The 19,236-nt window shown below is 48.3% G+C and overlaps 1 long non-coding RNA gene across 2 annotated transcripts in view; it reads right to left on the bottom strand.

The window, feature by feature from the left end:
* The window catches only part of LOC142818431 (uncharacterized), a 30,085-nt gene extending 12,080 nt beyond the window's left edge, over positions 1-18,005 (bottom strand). Inside the window, exons 1-2 of one of the 2 annotated variants that reach the window (XR_012895907.1) lie at positions 16,174-18,005; positions 5,951-6,069 (exon numbers count right to left, since the gene is read on the bottom strand). This is a non-coding gene — a long non-coding RNA (uncharacterized LOC142818431). Of the gene's footprint in view, positions 1-5,950; positions 6,070-7,037 lie in introns of both variants that reach the window. The other variant, XR_012895906.1, reaches the window with a different exon arrangement.
* Between the last annotated feature and the right edge of the window lie 1,231 nt (positions 18,006-19,236).

Raw genomic sequence — 19,236 nt, 5'->3', positions numbered from 1 at the left:
TCTGCAGCATTTAGAAGCCGTATTGAAGTCCCTGAAGGAGGCCGGCCTCACAGCCAACCCGCGAAAATGCCAGCTGGGACGCCGGGAAGTAACCTACTTGGGGTACACGGTCGGGCAAGGGACAGTACGACCGCTGGTGGACAAAGTGAAAGCCGTGCAGGAGTGCAAGACACCCGCAACCAAAAAGCAGGTACGCCAGTTCTTGGGGCTTGCGGGGTACTACCGCCGGTTTATCCCCGGTTTTGCGGACATTGCAGCCCCTCTATCTGACCTCACGAAAAGTACCCAGCCGAACAAGGTACAATGGTCAGCGGACTGTGAGGTGGCTTTCAGGACACTGAAGGACCAGCTTACTAAAGCCCCGGTCCTGTTCCACCCAGATTTTTCGAAGCCCTTCCTACTGCAAACGGATGCATCAGAAAGAGGCTTGGGGGCAGTGCTGTCCCAACAGGCAGAGGGAGGGGAGCACCCGATAGTATATTTGAGCCGCAAGCTCTTCCCACGAGAACAGAACTACGCTACCATAGAAAAGGAGGCACTGGCAATAAAGTGGGCTGTAGATGCCCTAAGATATTATTTATTGGGCAACACGTTTCAGGTGGTGACAGACCATGCCCCCCGAAATGGTTAAATAGCATGAAAGAGACGAACCCCCGTTTAATGCGGTGGTATCTATCTTTACAGCCGTACAATTTCAGTATAACCCATCGCCCAGGGAAGGCGCACACGAATGCTGATTTCCTTTCCAGAGGGGGGGAGGAAGAGACGGGAACGGGCGAGAGGATAGGTACCCACTTAAGGGGGGGGGTGTGTGACGGGGCGGCCCCGCCCCGCACTCAAGCCCAGGGAAACCACCTGGGGCCTGGGGCGGAGAGGGCCCCACCCACACAGCCCTACTGGGCATGCTCCAAAGGGAGCCAAGGTATAAAAGGCTGCTGGCCTGCTCAGAAAGGGAAGACTGCGACCCGAGCAGGAGCTAGCGACCACTGGCCAGAGAGGGAGTCGCCAGGGGAGCTGAGCGTGCTGCTGCCGGGCCTCTGCCGGGCTCGGCCCCAACGCCGGAGCCGCCGACCGACCACCCGCGACCCGAGCGCTGGAACGGACCCCGCCAACTCTGCAGCTGCCAGGGGGAGGACCACTACAGCCCACCGACCGGCGCCGACAGGTGGGACCGCGACAGGCTGCGAGCAAGGGGTAGGAAGCGGCCCAGGGCAGGGAGCTGGAGAAGCCCCTGAGGGCTCGGGGCGTTGCGGGGAGGAGCCCCCGCCGAGCCAGTGGTGGGAACCACCCGAAACTACTAGGGCCCTGGGTCGGGGTCCGGTGGAGAGGGAGGGCCCGGACCCCCCTACCCCTGCTGCCTGAGACCCTGGCAAGGGGGAGCAGGGTAACAAACTGCAAACGGTGGACTAGGCCTCTGGGCCTGCAAACGGTGGACTAGGCCTCTGGGCCTGCAAACGGTGGACTAGGCCTCTGGGCCTGCAAACGGTGGACTAGGCCTCCGGGCCTGCAAACGGTGGACTAGGCCGGGAGGCCGTATTTCCCCTAGCACAGGGGCATTGTACTTTGGGACTAGGCCGGTGGGCCGTATTTCCCCTACGAGAGGGGCAGTGTACTTTGAGGGCTAGGCCCAGACGGGCCGAGTTAGGCCCCGGATGGGGGTGGCAACCCCAAGACAGGGGCGAGCCCCCCGACAGTCCTCATGGATTCTCTACTTCCCCACTCCCATGGGTAGGCACGGGGGAGATGGGGACTCACCCCCATAAGGGCTGGGTGGTTAAAGCTATCCTATTCTTCAATACTGGCCTTCTAATTCCTTTAATTTAGTTCCATTAATTAACAATCCAATTAATCTCTGGTCCAAATATCTGGTTAGGTTTAGTGAAATGGACACAGAGCTGGACAGATCCTTCAAAGTATTCAGGATCAATCGGTTGGCTTGGCTGGTGTCTAGGCCTTTACAGGCACTGGATATTACTGCATCTACCAGCCTGGATTCTCATACAATTTCTGGACTATGACATAAGTGTTGCTGACAGAGTTTCCAGGCCCAAACCAATCTGTGATGGTATCTGCTAAGCCCCTTCGTTGCCTAATCAGGCACTTGCCAATTCGATTAGCCAGTCTAGCACACAGCTGGTCTATACCAGTGTGGAACATCACCAAGGTAAGGACCAGTGACAGTTGTCCTGGTTCTGAGACGGGTCTGTTCAGGGCATGATGCACAATTGGGAGGCTCTATTTTGTCCTCAAGGACCTGGTTAATAATATCCAAATGAGGGCAAGTTAGCAATGGCCATTGTTTAACAAATGACAGCCATGCCTCAGGGATTACCTCTGTCTGGGCTTTAAGTGGTAAGCCCCAGTGGGAGTCAGTAGGTCCAACTTCAGTAGCCTAATGTTAGTGTTTAGCTTCTTTCCCACAATATTCCATACAAACTTTAACTCCGAGGACTTTATATTCTTTGTCCTCGTAGTGTTCATGTTGTTACAATAAACAAAATAAATGTGTGAATGAGGGGAGGCCCAAGGCCATGTATTCCCCATTGCTATTAGTGTGTATTTGTTCTATGTATGTGACTTGAAGGAGGTTACATTGACTAGAGTCACGGTTTCTCTTATAGGACCAAGCATGGTTCACAGATGTTTAATTGTTAATAGGAACCCATGCAATTCCATAATTCTTGAGGCCTTTTAAGGCATCAGGCACCAATGAGTAGCAGGGCAAGTAGCTGTTATTGCAATGGTGAGGTTACTAGTTTCCTCATTGTTGTGGGCATCTTTACTTAAATATGCTGATGTCCACTTGCCCGTGTTGTTTCTTATAAATTTCTTATTATCTCTGGCCAAACCACTTTATGGTTGGTGTGCAAATTTACAGAAGCTAAATATTTCATTTGTGTAGCCATTAAAGCAAAACCAATCCGGTGGGGGAGAGGGCTGGTACCCCACTCCCAGTCCTTCTGTTCACGTGATGCACTCCTTGCTTCCTTCCAGTTCCTTTTTTGTTCACCTGTGGAGACATTGTTAACATTCTCCTAGCCTAAACAATTTCCAAACTATTATCCTTTCACTGAATTTTAAAGTTGCCAATTGATTGGGCCCAATTATTAATTTTGATGGTTTATATTAATGCTTCTGCTTTACTCAAATTATCCTTTCATTAAAACAATATCCTACACACAACAATATTTGCAATACGTATTACAATTAAGACACACAAGACAAACTTGGACAGAACACAAACTTATTGTGTCATGACACAGAACCATGGTTTTTTGTCGTTGTTGGTTGTTGTTTTTCCTTCAGCTGGCACCAGCGCTTTCTGATGATCTGAAAGACAAGAAAATATTTCTACCCCCGTCGGGGTGGTCCATTATAACTTAAAATACTGCCTAAGATCTGTTAGGGGAATCGGTTACAGCTAGTTCCTTACCACTTCCATGGGCGAGTGAGCTATAACTTTACGAGAACAAGGGCGCTTCATCGGTACTCGTGACCTTCCACTCCCTCGAATTACCTCTAGAGTTGCTAGCCCTCCCCAACAGTGGCATGCCTCAGTTTCCCTCTTGTACCACAGATCAGGCTTAATGTGTGAAGCTATAATGCTTCTCCTTAGCACAAGGTGTTGGTTAGTTATTGTTCCAGCAAGCAAAAAGCTTTTCTTTTCCTGAAAAGAATCATATACAGTGTTACTTATTAAGACTATAGTAATAATAATATTGACATTAAATTTTGTTAAATGGGCGCTTATAAATATTTTGTTTGTATTTGGACAATTTACTTGAGGGGACAGGTGTTTTATATTCCTTTGAAATAGCCAGGCAGCCTGTATTCACATATAATGTTGGATTTGAAAGCAAGTCAAAAGTGTTATCAACTCAGCCTTGAACAGAGACACAGTGAAGTTTCAGGGCTTGGATTCTTAAAACAAAGATTTGTTTTTTTAAAGAGTAAATTTAACCTTAAGGATTGAATGTATAGATTTCATTCTTTTATACAGTTAACCAGCTAAGTGTCAATAGAATTCCTTCTTTTCCTTTTGAAGATTTAACAAAAGTGTCTGTAGTCAAATAATTAAATTTAATTATTTCTTTGCCTGGATTATTGAAAAAGGCTGCAAGAAACAAGGAGTCACTTTTTAAAGCAGGTTTCCCTTCATATATTACAACAATCGCTTAATTCCTTCTTATGTCCTGATTCCTGCTAAATGACCCTTCCCAATGACACATGTTTGTCCAGTATTAATTTGGTAAGGAGGATGGGCTTTCCCATTAGCCCCTCACCTCCTAATTCTTTTCAATAGGTAAATCCAAATGTGTATTATTGCAGTCAGCTATTACTAATTTTAAACTTCTCAGTATAGGGTTTTCATAACATCCATGCTGCAGCAGTTGATCTATGCTGCTGACTCTGGGGTGGATCACTCGACCATGCTCTGTAAGGAGATTTATGTTGCAGAATGTGTCTCCTTGTTAGGGCAGATTTAGCTTCTAGTGATTACATCTTCAAATTTAATTCCCACTAGTTGGCTTTTAGGGTGGCTTTTAGGTTACGTCCTCCCCCGCCCTCAAGCCAATTATAACAGTGTGTGAGGGAAAGGTTTTAACTGTTTTTTTTCTGGACGGCCCCCACTTGTACGTTGAGAAACATCCTTGGGTAGCCTGCGATTCCAGCCAGAGAGGCTGTAGTTAACTATTCGCTAACAAGGGCTTGAGAATCTCCTAAAGTTGCTTGGCAGCCCTTTCCTACTCCTGCGTTGTGTTCCGTGTATATTTCCAACCAAAATGCCTAGGGCCAATATGGCTTGATGGTCGGCAGGCATTCCTTCCTTGAGAATTTGGAGGAATACTTCCCACAAGCTGTTAAGTCTCTTCCAAAACTCAGTGTTTTGCTTTGGATCGGACAGATTTGTAACTAGAGCCCGTTCTTCCAAAGGGAAGATCTGACACCTTTCAATTATCTTCTGTGCCTCCTCTCTATCTTCAGTAATGTGTGGTAAGGGCCCATATAGGGCTGGGCATAGAGAGGAGTGGAGGTAATGTTGGACCAAATTCCCCCCCTAAGCTTGGGAGAGGCTGTGCACTTGCATGTAAGTTACATTTCTCACCGCAGGGCTTTAATTTCTTTCTCTGTCAATCTGTCAAATGCTTACAGGTCCTTGGACCATGATGCACGTACATGTAGTACGCAGGGGTGCCTTTCAGCGGTCTGGGGGGGTATGCTTAGACTGACCCCCATCCATTTTAGTCATTCAGGGGAGCATCCTGTCCACTCCCTGTCTGTTCAGTGGCTTATAGGAAACTAAATCTACACACTCCAAAGAAGGGGTCTGCTGGGTCTAGAGTGTCAGACCTTATCAGCAGCTCATGAAATAAGGGGAGTCGTCACTCCCTCACATATCTGCTCGGTCTCGAGGTTCGGCTGACCCCCCTTGCGTTCAGAACTCCCTTGTGGGAGAGCCCTGGTGCGGCTGGAATCAGCTCACTTCTCAGAGACCTGGGCAGTGGCATTCACACTCCACTCATTACATTCACACTCAGCATGCTTTTCACACACAGAAATTTTCCCACTTTTAGATGCATCTCTCATTATGGACCTCGTCCATATTTGGGGTGGCAAACAACACTGTTCCCCCCAGGGGCGGCAAACAACACGTTTCCCCCCAGAACTACAGCAGTTCCCAGCACTGCATAAACCTAGGTGCCTTATGTCCGGACGCAATACAACCTTCTTCCCGTACCCGGGGCGGCACCACCAATACCACAGCAGTTCCCAGCACTGCATAAACTTAGGCCTACTCGGGGATAACAAAACAACCTCCCCGGAACCGTTTTGCGTCTGACCTTGTTGCAGATTCAAGAAGTTCGGATGGCGTGAGCCCACAAGAAGCAGACGACCCTACAGGCAGTCCTCCTCCACACCCCAGTAGAGATTTCAAAAGGTCTCTTACCTCTCGTTTGGCGCCCTGGGGGTGAAGGGGGACGGTCCGCAGCCGCTGTCGCTGTCTTCAATCGGGCGTTGCCATCCGAGTCACGGCACCAAATTGTGGAAGAAAACATTGTCCTCACTCTGCGTTTGTAAGCAACAAGTAGCCAGAGGCAGTTTTATTACGAGCTGCAGCAAGGGAAAAACTGGTTCGGACAGGGGGGGGGGAGTCCCCCCCCCCCACCGAGGCAGATCTTCGAATACAAGCAATTATGAAGCAGTTTCTATACTGTCTATTAAATATAATAACAATAACAATTAGTCTCCTTCCCATTACAAACACCAATGGCTAACAGTTATTTAGTTCCACCCAGATGCTCCTTATCTAAAGGTCCCTACCAGAGTCAGCGTTCGACCCTTATCTCCGTATGGAGGCGAGAGGCGAAGGCAGCGTCTAATTACAGATCTCGCCTTGTCAGGCCACAGACTTAGCCTGACTCTTGCTCTCTTGTTAACAAGACCAAGATGGCTGCACACAAATTCCCTTATTCCCTTTTCCTGCCTCCACAAAAGCCAATCTCCTTTCAGGTTCGGATGGATAGGTCTGGGTTCTTCTGGATCCCCCACCCACTCAATTTTATTCTTTCTGATTGATGTACTTGGCGGTGCCTCCACCCCCCTCACTCCTTCCTAGCAGGGTCACCAGGGCAGCTTGGGAGGAAAATTCTAGCCCAGGATAATCCCCACGTATTTGCCAGATGGTTGGAGACTCCCAGAAAATAACACAAACACATACACTATAATAAACACAATTATATTAAACAAGAGACAATTATAACAGAACAGGGTAAAACACTATTTTCAGGGTCACTGGTGCCCAGCAACTGTGAGGTTAGTGTCCCGTGGGTACGTGTACTTTGTTGGGGCCCTTGATGACTGCTGACCACACAATCCTTCTCTGCAGAGGTTTAGCAGTGGGGCTGACTAGGTCCAGTACAGCCCAAAGGACTCACACATGGGAGAAGGCAGTAAATCCCTCCACAGTTTAATAGGCTGCAGGTAATAAAATCCCCAAACAAATTCCCTGACTTACTAAAAATTGGTGCACTCACACACTCCATGAATGACCTCAGGCTGAGAGATGACTCAGTCTCTGCAAAGGGGCTGCTCTCTTCTCACAGGGGTCCTCTTTAAGCAGGAACCAGGCTGCTTCGGTCCCAGAATTTCCCCTCACCGCGAAGGGGTGCAGGGCTCAAGATGCAGACCACACAACTGCACCAAAATTCAAAACTATAGCCTCCCAGGCCAGCCTCCAGACCCACACAGCAGGCAGCAGCCCTGAACTTGCTGCTAGAGCCCAGCTGACCATGCAGTGACTCTCTCACCCAGGGAGCTGGAGCCAACTCAGCCTGGCTGGGGAAGCCTCCCAGCAAACTCCACAACTGGGAATCAACAGTGGAGACATAAACCCAGCTGAGGGATCCTGCCTTCAGGTCCCTAGAGGCTAGCTCTCAGGGGGAACCCTGCATGCAGGCCTGGGGCTTACTAGCTCCCACACACTCAGTCCTCCCCTTTTCCTGGCTGGCTCCAGACTCCCCTCAACAATGGTCTCTCCTTCCCCCTGGGAGGGGCATCTCACTCCCTATGGGTTGCCGGGCAGACTCTGGCCCTGGTAGGGAGGGGGAGCCAAGGCAAACTCAGAGCCTCTCCCTGAGCTGCCAGCAGACAAAGCCCCGGGAATCCAAGCAATCTCCTTGGGGGTTACACTAAGATGTCAGCTACCAGAGACTGCAGCTTGTTGGTCTCTTTTCTTTTTTCAAGCTCTCTTGTGGCAGAAGAGCTTGGGGGAGAATTCAAGTGTTTGCCCTGGTTTTAGGGATTTTAAAAAACAAAACAAAACAAACAAAAAAACCCCACACTTGATGGTGTCACCCCCCCCCCCCCCCCCCATCTCTGCATTTGTGATTCTGGGGGAAGTTTTTGTAACCTGTGCCTGTAGTAGCAAGGTATATTTAAAGTTTTTATGGGCCCCCCCATCTTCTGCACTTGGAGTGCCAGAGTGGGGGGGGGGGGGGGGAATCAGCCCTGACACAGTCCCAATAAAATATTTTAGAATGTTTTAAAAAGTTAGTAAAATAGTTATTTCTGTAATGTGTCACATACAGAATGCATAAGGTGTGATGTGGTACAGAGGCTTTAACAGTTGTTTTGGGATGATCCATGCAAATCATCTGTAGCTTCACTTGTCCTTAATGTGCAAATCTCAAACTCATTGAAATTCGACACAATCACATATTTTAAAAATGGCGGCTCCCCGCTTATGCAAATGAAGCCCGGGAAATTCAAATCCTGGGCTTCATTTGCAAGTGCGGTATGCCTACATTACCCTCCTAGTTCAAACTAGCGGGGTAGTGTAGACATACCCAGAGTGGTTGGTTGCTGTTACATCCCTGGGTCACTTCCCCAGGGAAGCTGTGTCATCCATCCCTTTCTCTTGGGCCTTGTGGTCAAGTCCTCCTTGTCCAGGGTTCTGCAAGAGTTGCTGTTGGCTTACTGACTAGTCTTCCTCCCTGGAACCTGGTTCTGCTCAGGTATAAAGTACAGCTCCCCCTCAGAGCTGTCCGGAGTGCTGCTGTTCGCCCAGTCAGCCCTTAGGTCTGCCTGGGTCAAGCTCCAGGAAGGAACTGCCAAGCCCTGGCCTAGCAGCTTCTTTTATATCGGTCTGATGCACCCTGATTGGCTCTAGCAGAGGCTGCCACTCTATTCTCCTTAGAGGACCTCTTCTGCTCCTGTTGCAGAAAGTCCTCCAGCAGTGATATTGGGGCCTTGTCCACCCCATCACAGGCATCCTGCCTGACACCTGTCCCCAACCACCAAGCCAGAGCTCTTGACTCCACCTGCGTCAGGTTGCCCAGGTGCTGGCCCGTGAGGAGCACGTCATTGGCATATACCAACAGGACCAGCCTCATCTCAGGCTCTTGGAATACCAACCCCGTCAGTGTCTGGCAGAAGAGACAGAGAAAGGGCTCAATTGCCAGAGCGTGCAGCTGGCCTGACAGCGGACACCCTGACGCCCTCCCTGTCCGAAACTGACCGGCTCAGTCAGAATCTAATTGAGCCTGACCAAACACTCCGTGGAGGTGTACAGCACCCGGAGAAAGCCCACGAAATGGGGCCCAAAGCTGAAGGCCTGCAGAGTGCCCAGGAGATACCCGTGGTCCATCCTGTCAATCCAGAGACAGGAGGGCAAACGACAAACCATCCCCACACCAAAGCTCCAAGAGATCCCAGACCAGATATAGATTATCAAAGATGCTGCGGCCCGGGACGGTGTAGGTCTGGTCGGGATGGATCACGTCCGCCAGCACGGACCGCAGTTGCAGCGAGATGGCTTTTGCTACGACCTTGTAGTCCGTGCTGAGGAGCGAGACGGGACGCCAATTCCGAAGGTTGTGGAGGTCCCCCCTCTTCGGTAGCAAGGCGAGCACGGCTTGCCTGCTTGACAGAGGGAGGAGCCCGCTCTCCAAAGACTCGGCCCAGACGATGACAAGGTCTGGCCCGAGGACGTCCCAAAGCACGCAGTAGAACTCCACGGTCAGCCTGTTGTAGAAGCTGTAGAAACCATTTTCATATTTAGCTAGAAGCCATCTTGTATATCAGAAACCATTTCAGCTTTTCTCTCAAGCACGTAGACCAGAGTGAACTTTCTGTCACCCCGTGAGAAGAGGCCTACAGGATGGGCTATTGGTATGTGTTAATTGGGCTGGTTGGGACAGGAGATGTACTCCCTCGCACCTGTCCGCCATCTTGTTGATAAGGCTTTGTTTTTCCAAATTTAATTGAGGATTTCTGTAATTGGATGCCCTGATGTCAGACTGTTTGGTTAAGGGTATAAAGATACTAGGATTGATTGTATTAGCAGCTTTACTGGGTCTGGCTCTGCTGTGACCACGTTTGGCTCATGCTGTGCTTTATTAATTAATAAAGCTGCTTGTTAGCTGCCTAAACACAGAGGAGCGTGTTTTTGCTTCGACAATTTGGAGGTTCCACCGAGATTCCTAACGCGCCACTTGCCCGTATGGACGGACCGGCACTCCACTTCCAAACCTCTCAGAGCGCTCAAGAGAAGGTAAAGGGGATACCTGTTACGAAATCTCCTGGTTGAGGGCTTGGGATTTGGAGTGACGGCCGGCCATCGGGGTAAGGGGAGCTACGGAATTCAATTTTGTGGAGCGGCTAACATTTTTGTCTGTCTGTGTCTGTCTTTGTCTATGAGGCCTGTCTTATGTGTCACAGTTCCAAAAGGGCACACCGGTGTCTCTAGTGAGGCAGCCATGCGCTGGACCCTCTGTGTTCGGATGCTAAAAGCTGGTGTGGTGCCATTACTCTCTCTCGGCACACGGAACTGTGGGGAAGCTTTGTTGTCTCTCTCTGTTATTTGTGGGCATAGTACTGACCTCTGAGGCTAACCCCAGGCCATAGTGCCCCATTCCGCCAGGCTGTCTCCAGGCGCCAGGACGTGGTGTTCTGCCGGGCTGGGGCAGGTGCCGGAAACCCCTGCGAGGCAGGTGGACCTTGAGTCCAGTGCTTCGCAACAAAAAGGGGGGGGACCAGTGCGAGCAGGTGAATTCTTGATTCGGTGACTCGCAGAGCGAGCAGGCGGATCCTGATTCGGTGACTCGCAGAGCGAGCAGGCGGATCCTGATTCGGTGACTCGCAGAGCGAGCAGGCGGATCCTGATTCGGTGACTTGCAGAATTAAGCGCGCGCAGAAAATGGGGGTAGGTCAGTCTACAGGAATTCCAGTGCCTTTATGATAAGTGTTTTCTGGTATAGGATCCTAATGAAGTCTGATATTAAGTGCCGGGTGTCTTAGGGCAGCGTCACTTAATAGAAACCCATGGGAACTAGACAATAAATAAAGATGCAGCTAAATGTGGAAACTATAGGAAAAATGTGAAAAAGGAGAAAAAAAATGTGTGTGGAAAATGAGTATGAATGTAATGAGTGAAGAATGAATGCCGTTGCATAGGTCTGAGACTTGAGCTGATCCCAGCTGCACCAGGGCTCTCCCACGAGGGAGCTCTGAACGCAAGGGGGGGGGGGTCAGCTGAACCTCGAGACTCAGCGGATATGTGAGGGAGTGACGACTCCCCTTATTTCATGAGCTGCTAAGGTCTGACACTCTAGACCCGGCAGACTCTTTCTTTGGAGTGTGTAAAGTTAGTTTAAGTGGGGGTTAGTTTAAACACCCCCCACTCTGCCGAAAGGCACCCCTGTGTACTACATAATGGTCCAAGGACCTGTAAGCATTTAACAAATTGGAAAAAAGGAAAAATTAAAGCTATGAGGGATGAAAGTAAAGCTCAGAAAAGCAAAAATCCACCCTGCAGTAAGATAGGTAACTTAAAAGTTGCTGCAGCACCTCTGTGCCAAAATAATGCATAAGAAGTGGGAAAAAAAAAATTCTCAGTTTGCACACCTATATCAACCAAGCTTGGGGGGAAAATCTGGCACAACATCACCCCTCTATCCCTCTTTATAACGCATACACAGGTAGAGAGGAAACATGAAAAATAACTGAAAGGAATTAGCTCTTCCCTTTGAAAACACGGGCTCCTGTAACAAACTTGCCCGATCCAAAGCAAAACATAAAGTTTAAAATAAGTTTAACAGTTTAAAGAAAGTGTTCCTCCAAATCCTAAGGGGGAGGGAAAAAAAAAACCAAAACAAACCTGCTTTAAGAAATGACTTGTTTCTTGCAGCCTCTTTTAATCATCTTAGCAATGAAACAGTCAAGTTAAACATTTAGCTACAGACACTTTGTTAAATCTATTAAAGAGAAAATAAGGAATTCTACTGAAACTTAATTGGTTAACCGCATAAAAGAATAGAATCTATACATTGTAAATTTGTAAAACCTGCACCCTAAGAGTTAAATGTGTCTTCCAAGGAACCTAATTATTGTTTAAAAAAATCCAAGCCCAGAAACTTCACAGTGTTTCTGTTCAAGGCTGAGCTGATAGCACCTTTGGCTTGCTTTCAGATCCAAGGTTGTGTGTGTCTGCAAACTGCCTGTCTGTTCTGGAAGGGGGGGAGCACTGTCCCCCATAAGTAAGTCTGTAACATTGCATGTGATTCTTTTCAGGAAAGAAAAACCTTTTGCTTGCTGGAATAGTAACTAGCAAGCACCTTGTTCTAAGAGTTTCTGTAGCAGTAAATAAAATAAGCCTGGTCTGCAGTACAAGAGAAAAACTGAGGCATGCCACTGATAAGGAAAGCTAGCAGCTCAGAGGTAATTCAAGAGAGTGGAAGGTCACGAGTACCGATGAAGCTCTCTTGTTCTCAGAAAGTTACAGCTCACTCACCCATAGAAGTGGTAAGGAACTAGATGTAACTAGTTCCCCTAGCAGATCTTAGGCAGTATTTTAAGTTATAATGGGCCACCCCGACGGGGGTAGAAATGTTTTCTTTGTCTTTCAGATCATCAAGAAGCGCTAATATCATATGAAAATTAACCGAAGGAAAAAAAAAAAACCATGGTTCTGTGTCATGACATAAGTTTGTGTTCTGTCCAGATTTGTCTTGTGTGTATCTTGATTGTGATATATGTATTTCAAACGTTGTGTGTACAATATTGTTGTTCTAATGAAAGAATAATTTAAGTCCCTTGAATAATCTTAATATTGTGCTTTATATAAATGGTTCTTGCCTTTATAATTTTAGTAGAGTTTTAGTAGCAGGCTATGCAGTTTGTACTGTCTAGAATGTAGTGAAATCTGCTCCTCTACCTGCTGTTTTTCCCTTCTGTCCTACCATCGCCAGCTCCTACGCCGTCTCTTTCAGAACTGGCCCTCCTGCAAGACCAAGCCCCAGAATCGGAAAAGCAGGAGTGGAGACTGGCAGGGTGCACCTTGCACCCAGACCACTTGTGGTGCAGCTCTGATGGCCACATTGTTGCCCCAGTGGTCTTGCTACCTCACCTTGCCCCCGTGCTCCCTAGATTGTCGCACGTTGGCAAAAGGGGGGATGGTAGCAATCCTAAAACAAAATTGGTTTGCTCCCAAATTCTCCCAAGCAGCCAAAGATTACTGTCTGGCTTGCCCTGTCTGCCAAGCCCACAACGTGGGTAAACCTGTAAAGACAGTTCCGGTAACCAGACCTCCGCCTTTGGGACCATTTCTGAATTTACAAATGGACTTTATTCAATTGCTTAAATGTCAATCTTTTAAATAGTGTGCTGGTTATTGTCTGCTTGTTTTTGGGATGGGTAGAAGCTTATCCCTGAAGGAAACATGATGACATCACAGTAGCTAAGAAACTTCTAAATTATTACATCCCATCATGGGGAATACACCTTGTGATCTCCGGTGATAAAGGTCTCCACTTTACTGGGCAAATTGTTCAAAAAAAACCTGGAAAAGTACTACTCTCCCAGACAAGCACTGCACTGTGCACGACACCTGGAGCGCGCAGAAGCAGTAGAAAGATGAAACAGGATTTTAAAGAACAAACTTGCTAAAATATGTGAGAACTCTGGATTAACATGGGTAGAAGCACTCCCGATTGCCCTAATGAGCATGAGAGCCACTCCTAATCAGAAAACTGGACTCAGCCCACATGAAATTGCATGTGGCCAACCTATGAGACTGTTAAGCAGCCCAGAAATTAACCTGGCTGATGCCACACTTGTTAAAGGAAGCATAGTCAAGTATTGACAGGAACTTCTGAGGTGTGTACAGTCTTATCATTTACAGGTTAAGGACGCCTTCCAGGAGGCCCCAACTGAGCTGTGCCTTAAACTACAACCAGGAGACTGGGTTTGCGTGAAAGTTCACCAGCGGAAGACTGCTCTGGAACCCAGGTGAAAGTGTCCCTACCAAATCCTTCTGACCACCCATACTGCTGTAAAGTGCGAAGGATTGCCCACCTGGATTCACGCATCCCACTGCAAACCCGTTCCAGTCCCTACAGAAGTTGTCCCCAACAAGGAGCACCGCAGACCTGGTACCGGAGACCCAGGTCCAGAAGCAGATGAGAATCACCACAGACCTGGTACCAGAAACCCAGGTCCAGAAGTAGACGAGGATCAGCACAGGCTTGGTACCGGCAATCCAGGCCCAGAAGCAGACGAGCCTGAGAGACCAAGGCTAAGGTACCAGCTGCGGCCCAGAAGAACCTGCCAGCGATAGGTGAAGCAAACTACGAAGTCCTGAAGAACAGCCAGCATGAGGCTGGACAAACAATTCATGTTGAGTTTATGCTTAATCTTGTTTTTAATATTTAGTAGTTATAACCTATATGGTTCAAATGTGTTTATGCTTTTAATGAACCAAGTTTCCCAAGAATTTAATTCTACAGGTTGCTGGATATGTGCTCACAGTCCGGTATATTCAGAAGGAGGCATCCCAATGATTCCAGTCCCACTAAACAACACTCAAATAAACGGCACACTGTTTAGTAAACTAAGCCAAATGATACTTGGCAGGATAAAGGGTTTACTAACCCAGGGTATATCCGCCTAGCCTTGACCCCAATTGGAAAGTACTGCTGGACATGTAACGGTTCAGGAGCCAGGGTGAGAAAAAGCCAAAACCGAATGGCCCTAGACTATGTCCTAGCTAGTAAGAGCGGGGTTTGTGCCTTAGTAAGAAGAAAATGCTGTGGGTATATTTCTGACACCAGCAAAGAAGTAAAGGAAGATGCCTCAGAAATTAAAAGAACTGTGAAACGCCTAAGGCAGGGGGAAGACTGGACCCTCTGGGATTGGTTGGGAGGCTGGTTTGGACATGTGGGAACTTGGATTTTGCAAAGAGTAGTTTTAGTATTGGCTATATTCTTTTGTGCTTATTGCTGTTTCTTGTTAATCAAATGCTGTATTTCTTGTATTCTAGAAAACACAAGATAGACCCTTACCAAAGGGAATGTGGAACTCATGATGTTAAAATAGGATGAGCAGAGAAAGGAACAAGAAATGTACATAAATACTTTAATGGAAAATGGAGGTATAAAATGGTTTCAAGGTTAGCCTTTAAAAGGCTAAAAGGGGGGAGTTGTAGAAGCTGTAGAAACCATTTTCATATTTAGCTAGAAGCCATCTTGTATATCAGAAACCATTTCAGCTTTTCTCTCAAGCACGTAGACCAGAGTGAACTTTCTGTCACCCCGTGAGAAGAGGCCTACAGGATGGGCTATTGGTATGTGTTAATTGGGCTGGTTGGGACAGGAGATGTACTCCCTCGCACCTGTCCGCCATCTTGTTGATAAGGCTTTGTTTTTCCAAATTTAATTGAGGATTTCTGTAATTGGATGCCCTGATGTCAGACTGTTTGGTTAAGGGTATAAAGATACTAGGATTGATTGTATTAGCAGCTTTACTGGGTCTGGCTCTGCTGTGACCACGTTTGGCTCATGCTGTGCTTTATTAATTAATAAAGCTGCTTGTTAGCTGCCTAAACACAGAGGAGCGTGTTTTTGCTTCGACACTGTTCATGCCCACGGTTTTGTTGGTGGGCCTGAGAAGGAGGGCTTTCGAGAGCTCAACCAGAGTGAGACACATCTCCAGCCAGTTTCGCTTGGCCACACTGATTGTCAGGCGCTTGCTCCAGAGCACCCTTCAGGTATCAGTCCAATCCGGGGAGAATAAGCTGGCGTAGAAGGCCTTGGCCCTTCCACAGATCTCCGGATCTGTGAGGGGCTTGCCGTCCTGTTTGACCCCCCGCTTTTTCTCCAGGGCGTAGAAGAAGCGGGAGCTGCAATCCATCTCCCAAAAGAGATGGATGTGGGATCAAACAAAGGCTCCCCAGACCTGGTGGTCCTGGAGCTCCTCCCGCTTCTCCCAGTATGCCTTGCAGAGGGGTGGATCCTCACAGTCAGATGCCAGGCACCTCTCAAGCTTCAAAACCTCCCGTCGGTAGGCCCCCTGGAGGTAGACATGGCAGAAGAGCCAGGCACTCACCTTCCCTATGTCCCACCATCACCACACCGAGGAAAAGGCAGGCTGCTGCCCCCACCAGGCCAGCCAGAAATCCTGGAAGGACACCACAAAGCCCACGTCCTCCAGCAGGCTATTGTTAAAGTTCTAATAGACCGGCGCCAGTCTCTTTGTGCTTAGAGAGGCCTTCACAGCTACCAGGTGTGGTCTGTGAACGGGGCCAGCCAGACAATGGAGGAGTGGGTCTGTGCTTAGATGGAAGCGAGAAAAGTACATGCCGTACAATCGGGAGTGGCGCGACCGATCGTCCCCCACCTGGATGTAGGTGAAGGTGGTGGTGTCGTCTGGGTGCTGGTCGTGCCAGACGTCCACCAGGGAGTGATGGTCTACGATCTCCCTGAGAAATCTCCATGTACTTGTATGATTTCTGTATGTGAAGTTATGAATATGGGCTCTGTGCTTGTATTTTAAATGTTTTCTTTCTGGGAGGAAGCAATGGGCCTGGAACACCTACTGTGAAGGATGGTTATTCAATGAATGGCTGTGCTAAGTAGCACTGCCTCATGGACAATGGTTCTCAGAGTGGCCAACACACACCTGAGGAATGTGTCTGGAACCCTGCAAACCAGTCAGTGCGTAATGGCTACTTGCATGGGAAATGCAGACAGGTCATTTGATCATGTGACCAGCTCCAGTTTGGGAAACACCAGGAATATAAAAGTGCCATGAGGCCGACTCCATCTTTGTTTTCAATCCTGCTCCTGATTCCAGATGCATCCTTGCTAGGGACAGGGAGCCGGGAAAGATTTGCTGATCTGTCCTGACACAGGGGCTACGTCTAGACTGGCATGATTTTCCGCAAATGCTTTTAACGGAAAACTTTTCCGTTAAAAGCATTTGTGGAAAAGAGCGTCTAGATTGGCAGGACGCTTTTGCGCAAAAGCACTTTTTGAGGAAAAGCGTCCGTGGCCAATCTAGATGCGCTTTTCCGCAAAAAAGCCCCGATCACCATTTTCACCATCGGGGCTTTTTTGCGCAAAACAAATCTGAGCTGTCTACACTGGCCCTTTTGCACAAAAGGACTTTTGCCCGAACGGGAGCAGCATAGTATTTCTGCAAGAAGCACTGATTTCTTACATGAGATCGGTAGTGTTCTTGCGGAAATTCAAGCGGCCAGTGTAGACAGCTGGCAAGTTTTTCCGCAAAAGCAGCTGCTTTTGAGGAAAAAATTGCCAGTCTAGACACAGCCAGGATGTACACCATTGACTTTTAAGCTAACAGTTTGTTAAAGAGAATACATACATCAATCACCGAGTTCTTGATGCAGGCTCTTAGCAGAGATGTTACATTCTTACTCGCAACCTTTTCTTTCTTTTATTAATAAACCTTTAGATTTTGGATTCTAAAGAATTGGTCCAGTGTGCTCTTGTGGGTAAGAAGTGGCTGGTTCTTTGGGACTGGGATGATCTGTTCGGCGTTGGTGAGATTGGGGTTTATAACCTCTCTCCTGTGTGTGAGGTCTGGGTCTGATTGTGGCACAGGGAAGCTGGGGTGTCTGAGGGGTTTTGCTGGTGAGGCTTCCTGCTGGCCAGAATGGCAGCTGAAGCACTCTGCGTGACTGGTTTGTTGCCTATATGGGAATGGTCTCCAGTCAAGGGCAGTAAGTAGCCCTGGTTTTGAGCAATTCGCCCTGAGCTGACTCCCTCAGGGTATGTCTACACTACAAAGTTAATTCGAACTAACGGACGTTAGTTCGAATTAACTTTAATAGGCGCTACACTAGTGCTCCGCTAGTTGGAACTTAATTCAAACTAGCGGAGCGCTTAGTTCGAACTAGGTAAACCTCATTCCACGAGGACTAAGCCTAGTGTGAACTTACTAGTTTGAATTAAGGGCTGTGTAGCCCCTTAATTCGAACTAGTGGGAGGCTAGCCCTCCCCAGCTTGCCCTGGTGGCCACTCTGGGCACCACCAGGGAAACTCTTCTGCCCCCCTCCCGGCCCCGGACCCCTTAAAGGGGCATGGGCTGGCTACGTTGCCCGTGCCAGGTGCAAGCCTGCCAGCACACAGCCAGCAGACCCTGCACCTGGCACGGATCGAGCCAGCCACCTGATGCCCCCCAGCCCTCCCCCTCTTCCCGGGACCAGGCTGGCGGCTCCCGGGAGCTTGCCCGGGACCGCAAGAGGCGGGCACCCGCCTGGGCTACTGCGGACATCGTGGACCTCGTCCACGACCTCCGCACTAGGCACAGGAAAGTGGGAATAAGATCCTCCGGAAAAGGGCGCTTTTTCCGGAGGATCGGGGCCAGTGTAGACGCTCTTTTCCGGCTTTTTTAAAAGCTGGAAAAAAGCGGCGGACATTTTTATTTAAATGCCGCGGGGGATATTTAAATCCCCCGCGCATTTCCCTATTGCGATCTCAAAAATGACCGTGCCCCTTCCGGAAAAGGGGCCAGTGTAGATGTAGCCCAGGGTTTTTGCGCAAAAACCCACAGAGTGTCCACACCTCAAGCGCATTTTTGCGCAAGGAAATCTACAGTCAATCAACAGAACAGAGGGCTTGTTGCAGTGTAGGTATACCTCCTTCTACAAGGTGTAACTCCTTTTTGCACAAGAGTTCTTGCGCAAAAAGGCATGTGTGGACGCTCCGCAGGGGTTTCTTGCGCAAAAAGAGCCTATCCGAAAAAGCACAAGTCCTCTGATGGCCATTCTGTGAATGACAATCAGAACTTTATTGCGCAAGAGTGTCCATGCAGTGTGGACACTCTCTTGCGCAAAAGCATTGTTTTTGCAATGTGCTCTTGAGGTGTGGACATGCTTTTGCACAAGAAGTTTTTGCGGAAGAGCTCTTCCGCAAAACACTTCCTGCACAAAAACCCTGCAGTGTAGTCAAAGCCTCCCTGTCTAGCACCCACAGTACCTTACCAGAAAAAGAGTTTACAGAAAGAATATAAGACAAACAGTAAATCCTGTAACAGATACTTTTTGGAATTATTTCTAAATTGCTGAGCATCAATAGATTTCAAACTTGTTCTGCAGATTAAGAGAAGTTTATGTATTGGTGAGAGTTTCAGGCTAATTTTCGATAGAAGTCTGGGAAACAGAGAGCATGAAAATAGCCTGAGCAATATTTACTGGACAAAAAGTTGACTCCTGATAGGTACTCCTTCCCCTCTATTTTGTATTGCATACATGGTCATCAAAATAGCATTTCTTTGGCCTATAAATTGGCTTTATTTAAAAAAAAAACATAGTTTGGGACACTGTTCCACCTCTTCAAACCTCCTACCCTGCTTGTGGGAGGTATGCTGTATCAAACACTAACAAGGGATAAACTCGGTGGAATTGTCAATTTTATAGGGGGTGTGACGGGGATCGGG

The sequence above is a fragment of the Pelodiscus sinensis genome, chromosome 15, assembly GCF_049634645.1.
Source record: "Pelodiscus sinensis isolate JC-2024 chromosome 15, ASM4963464v1, whole genome shotgun sequence".
Lineage (NCBI taxonomy): Eukaryota > Metazoa > Chordata > Testudines > Trionychidae > Pelodiscus > Pelodiscus sinensis.
Note: the sequence above shows the minus strand (reverse complement) of the source record. Positions and strands in the feature narration are given on the sequence as shown.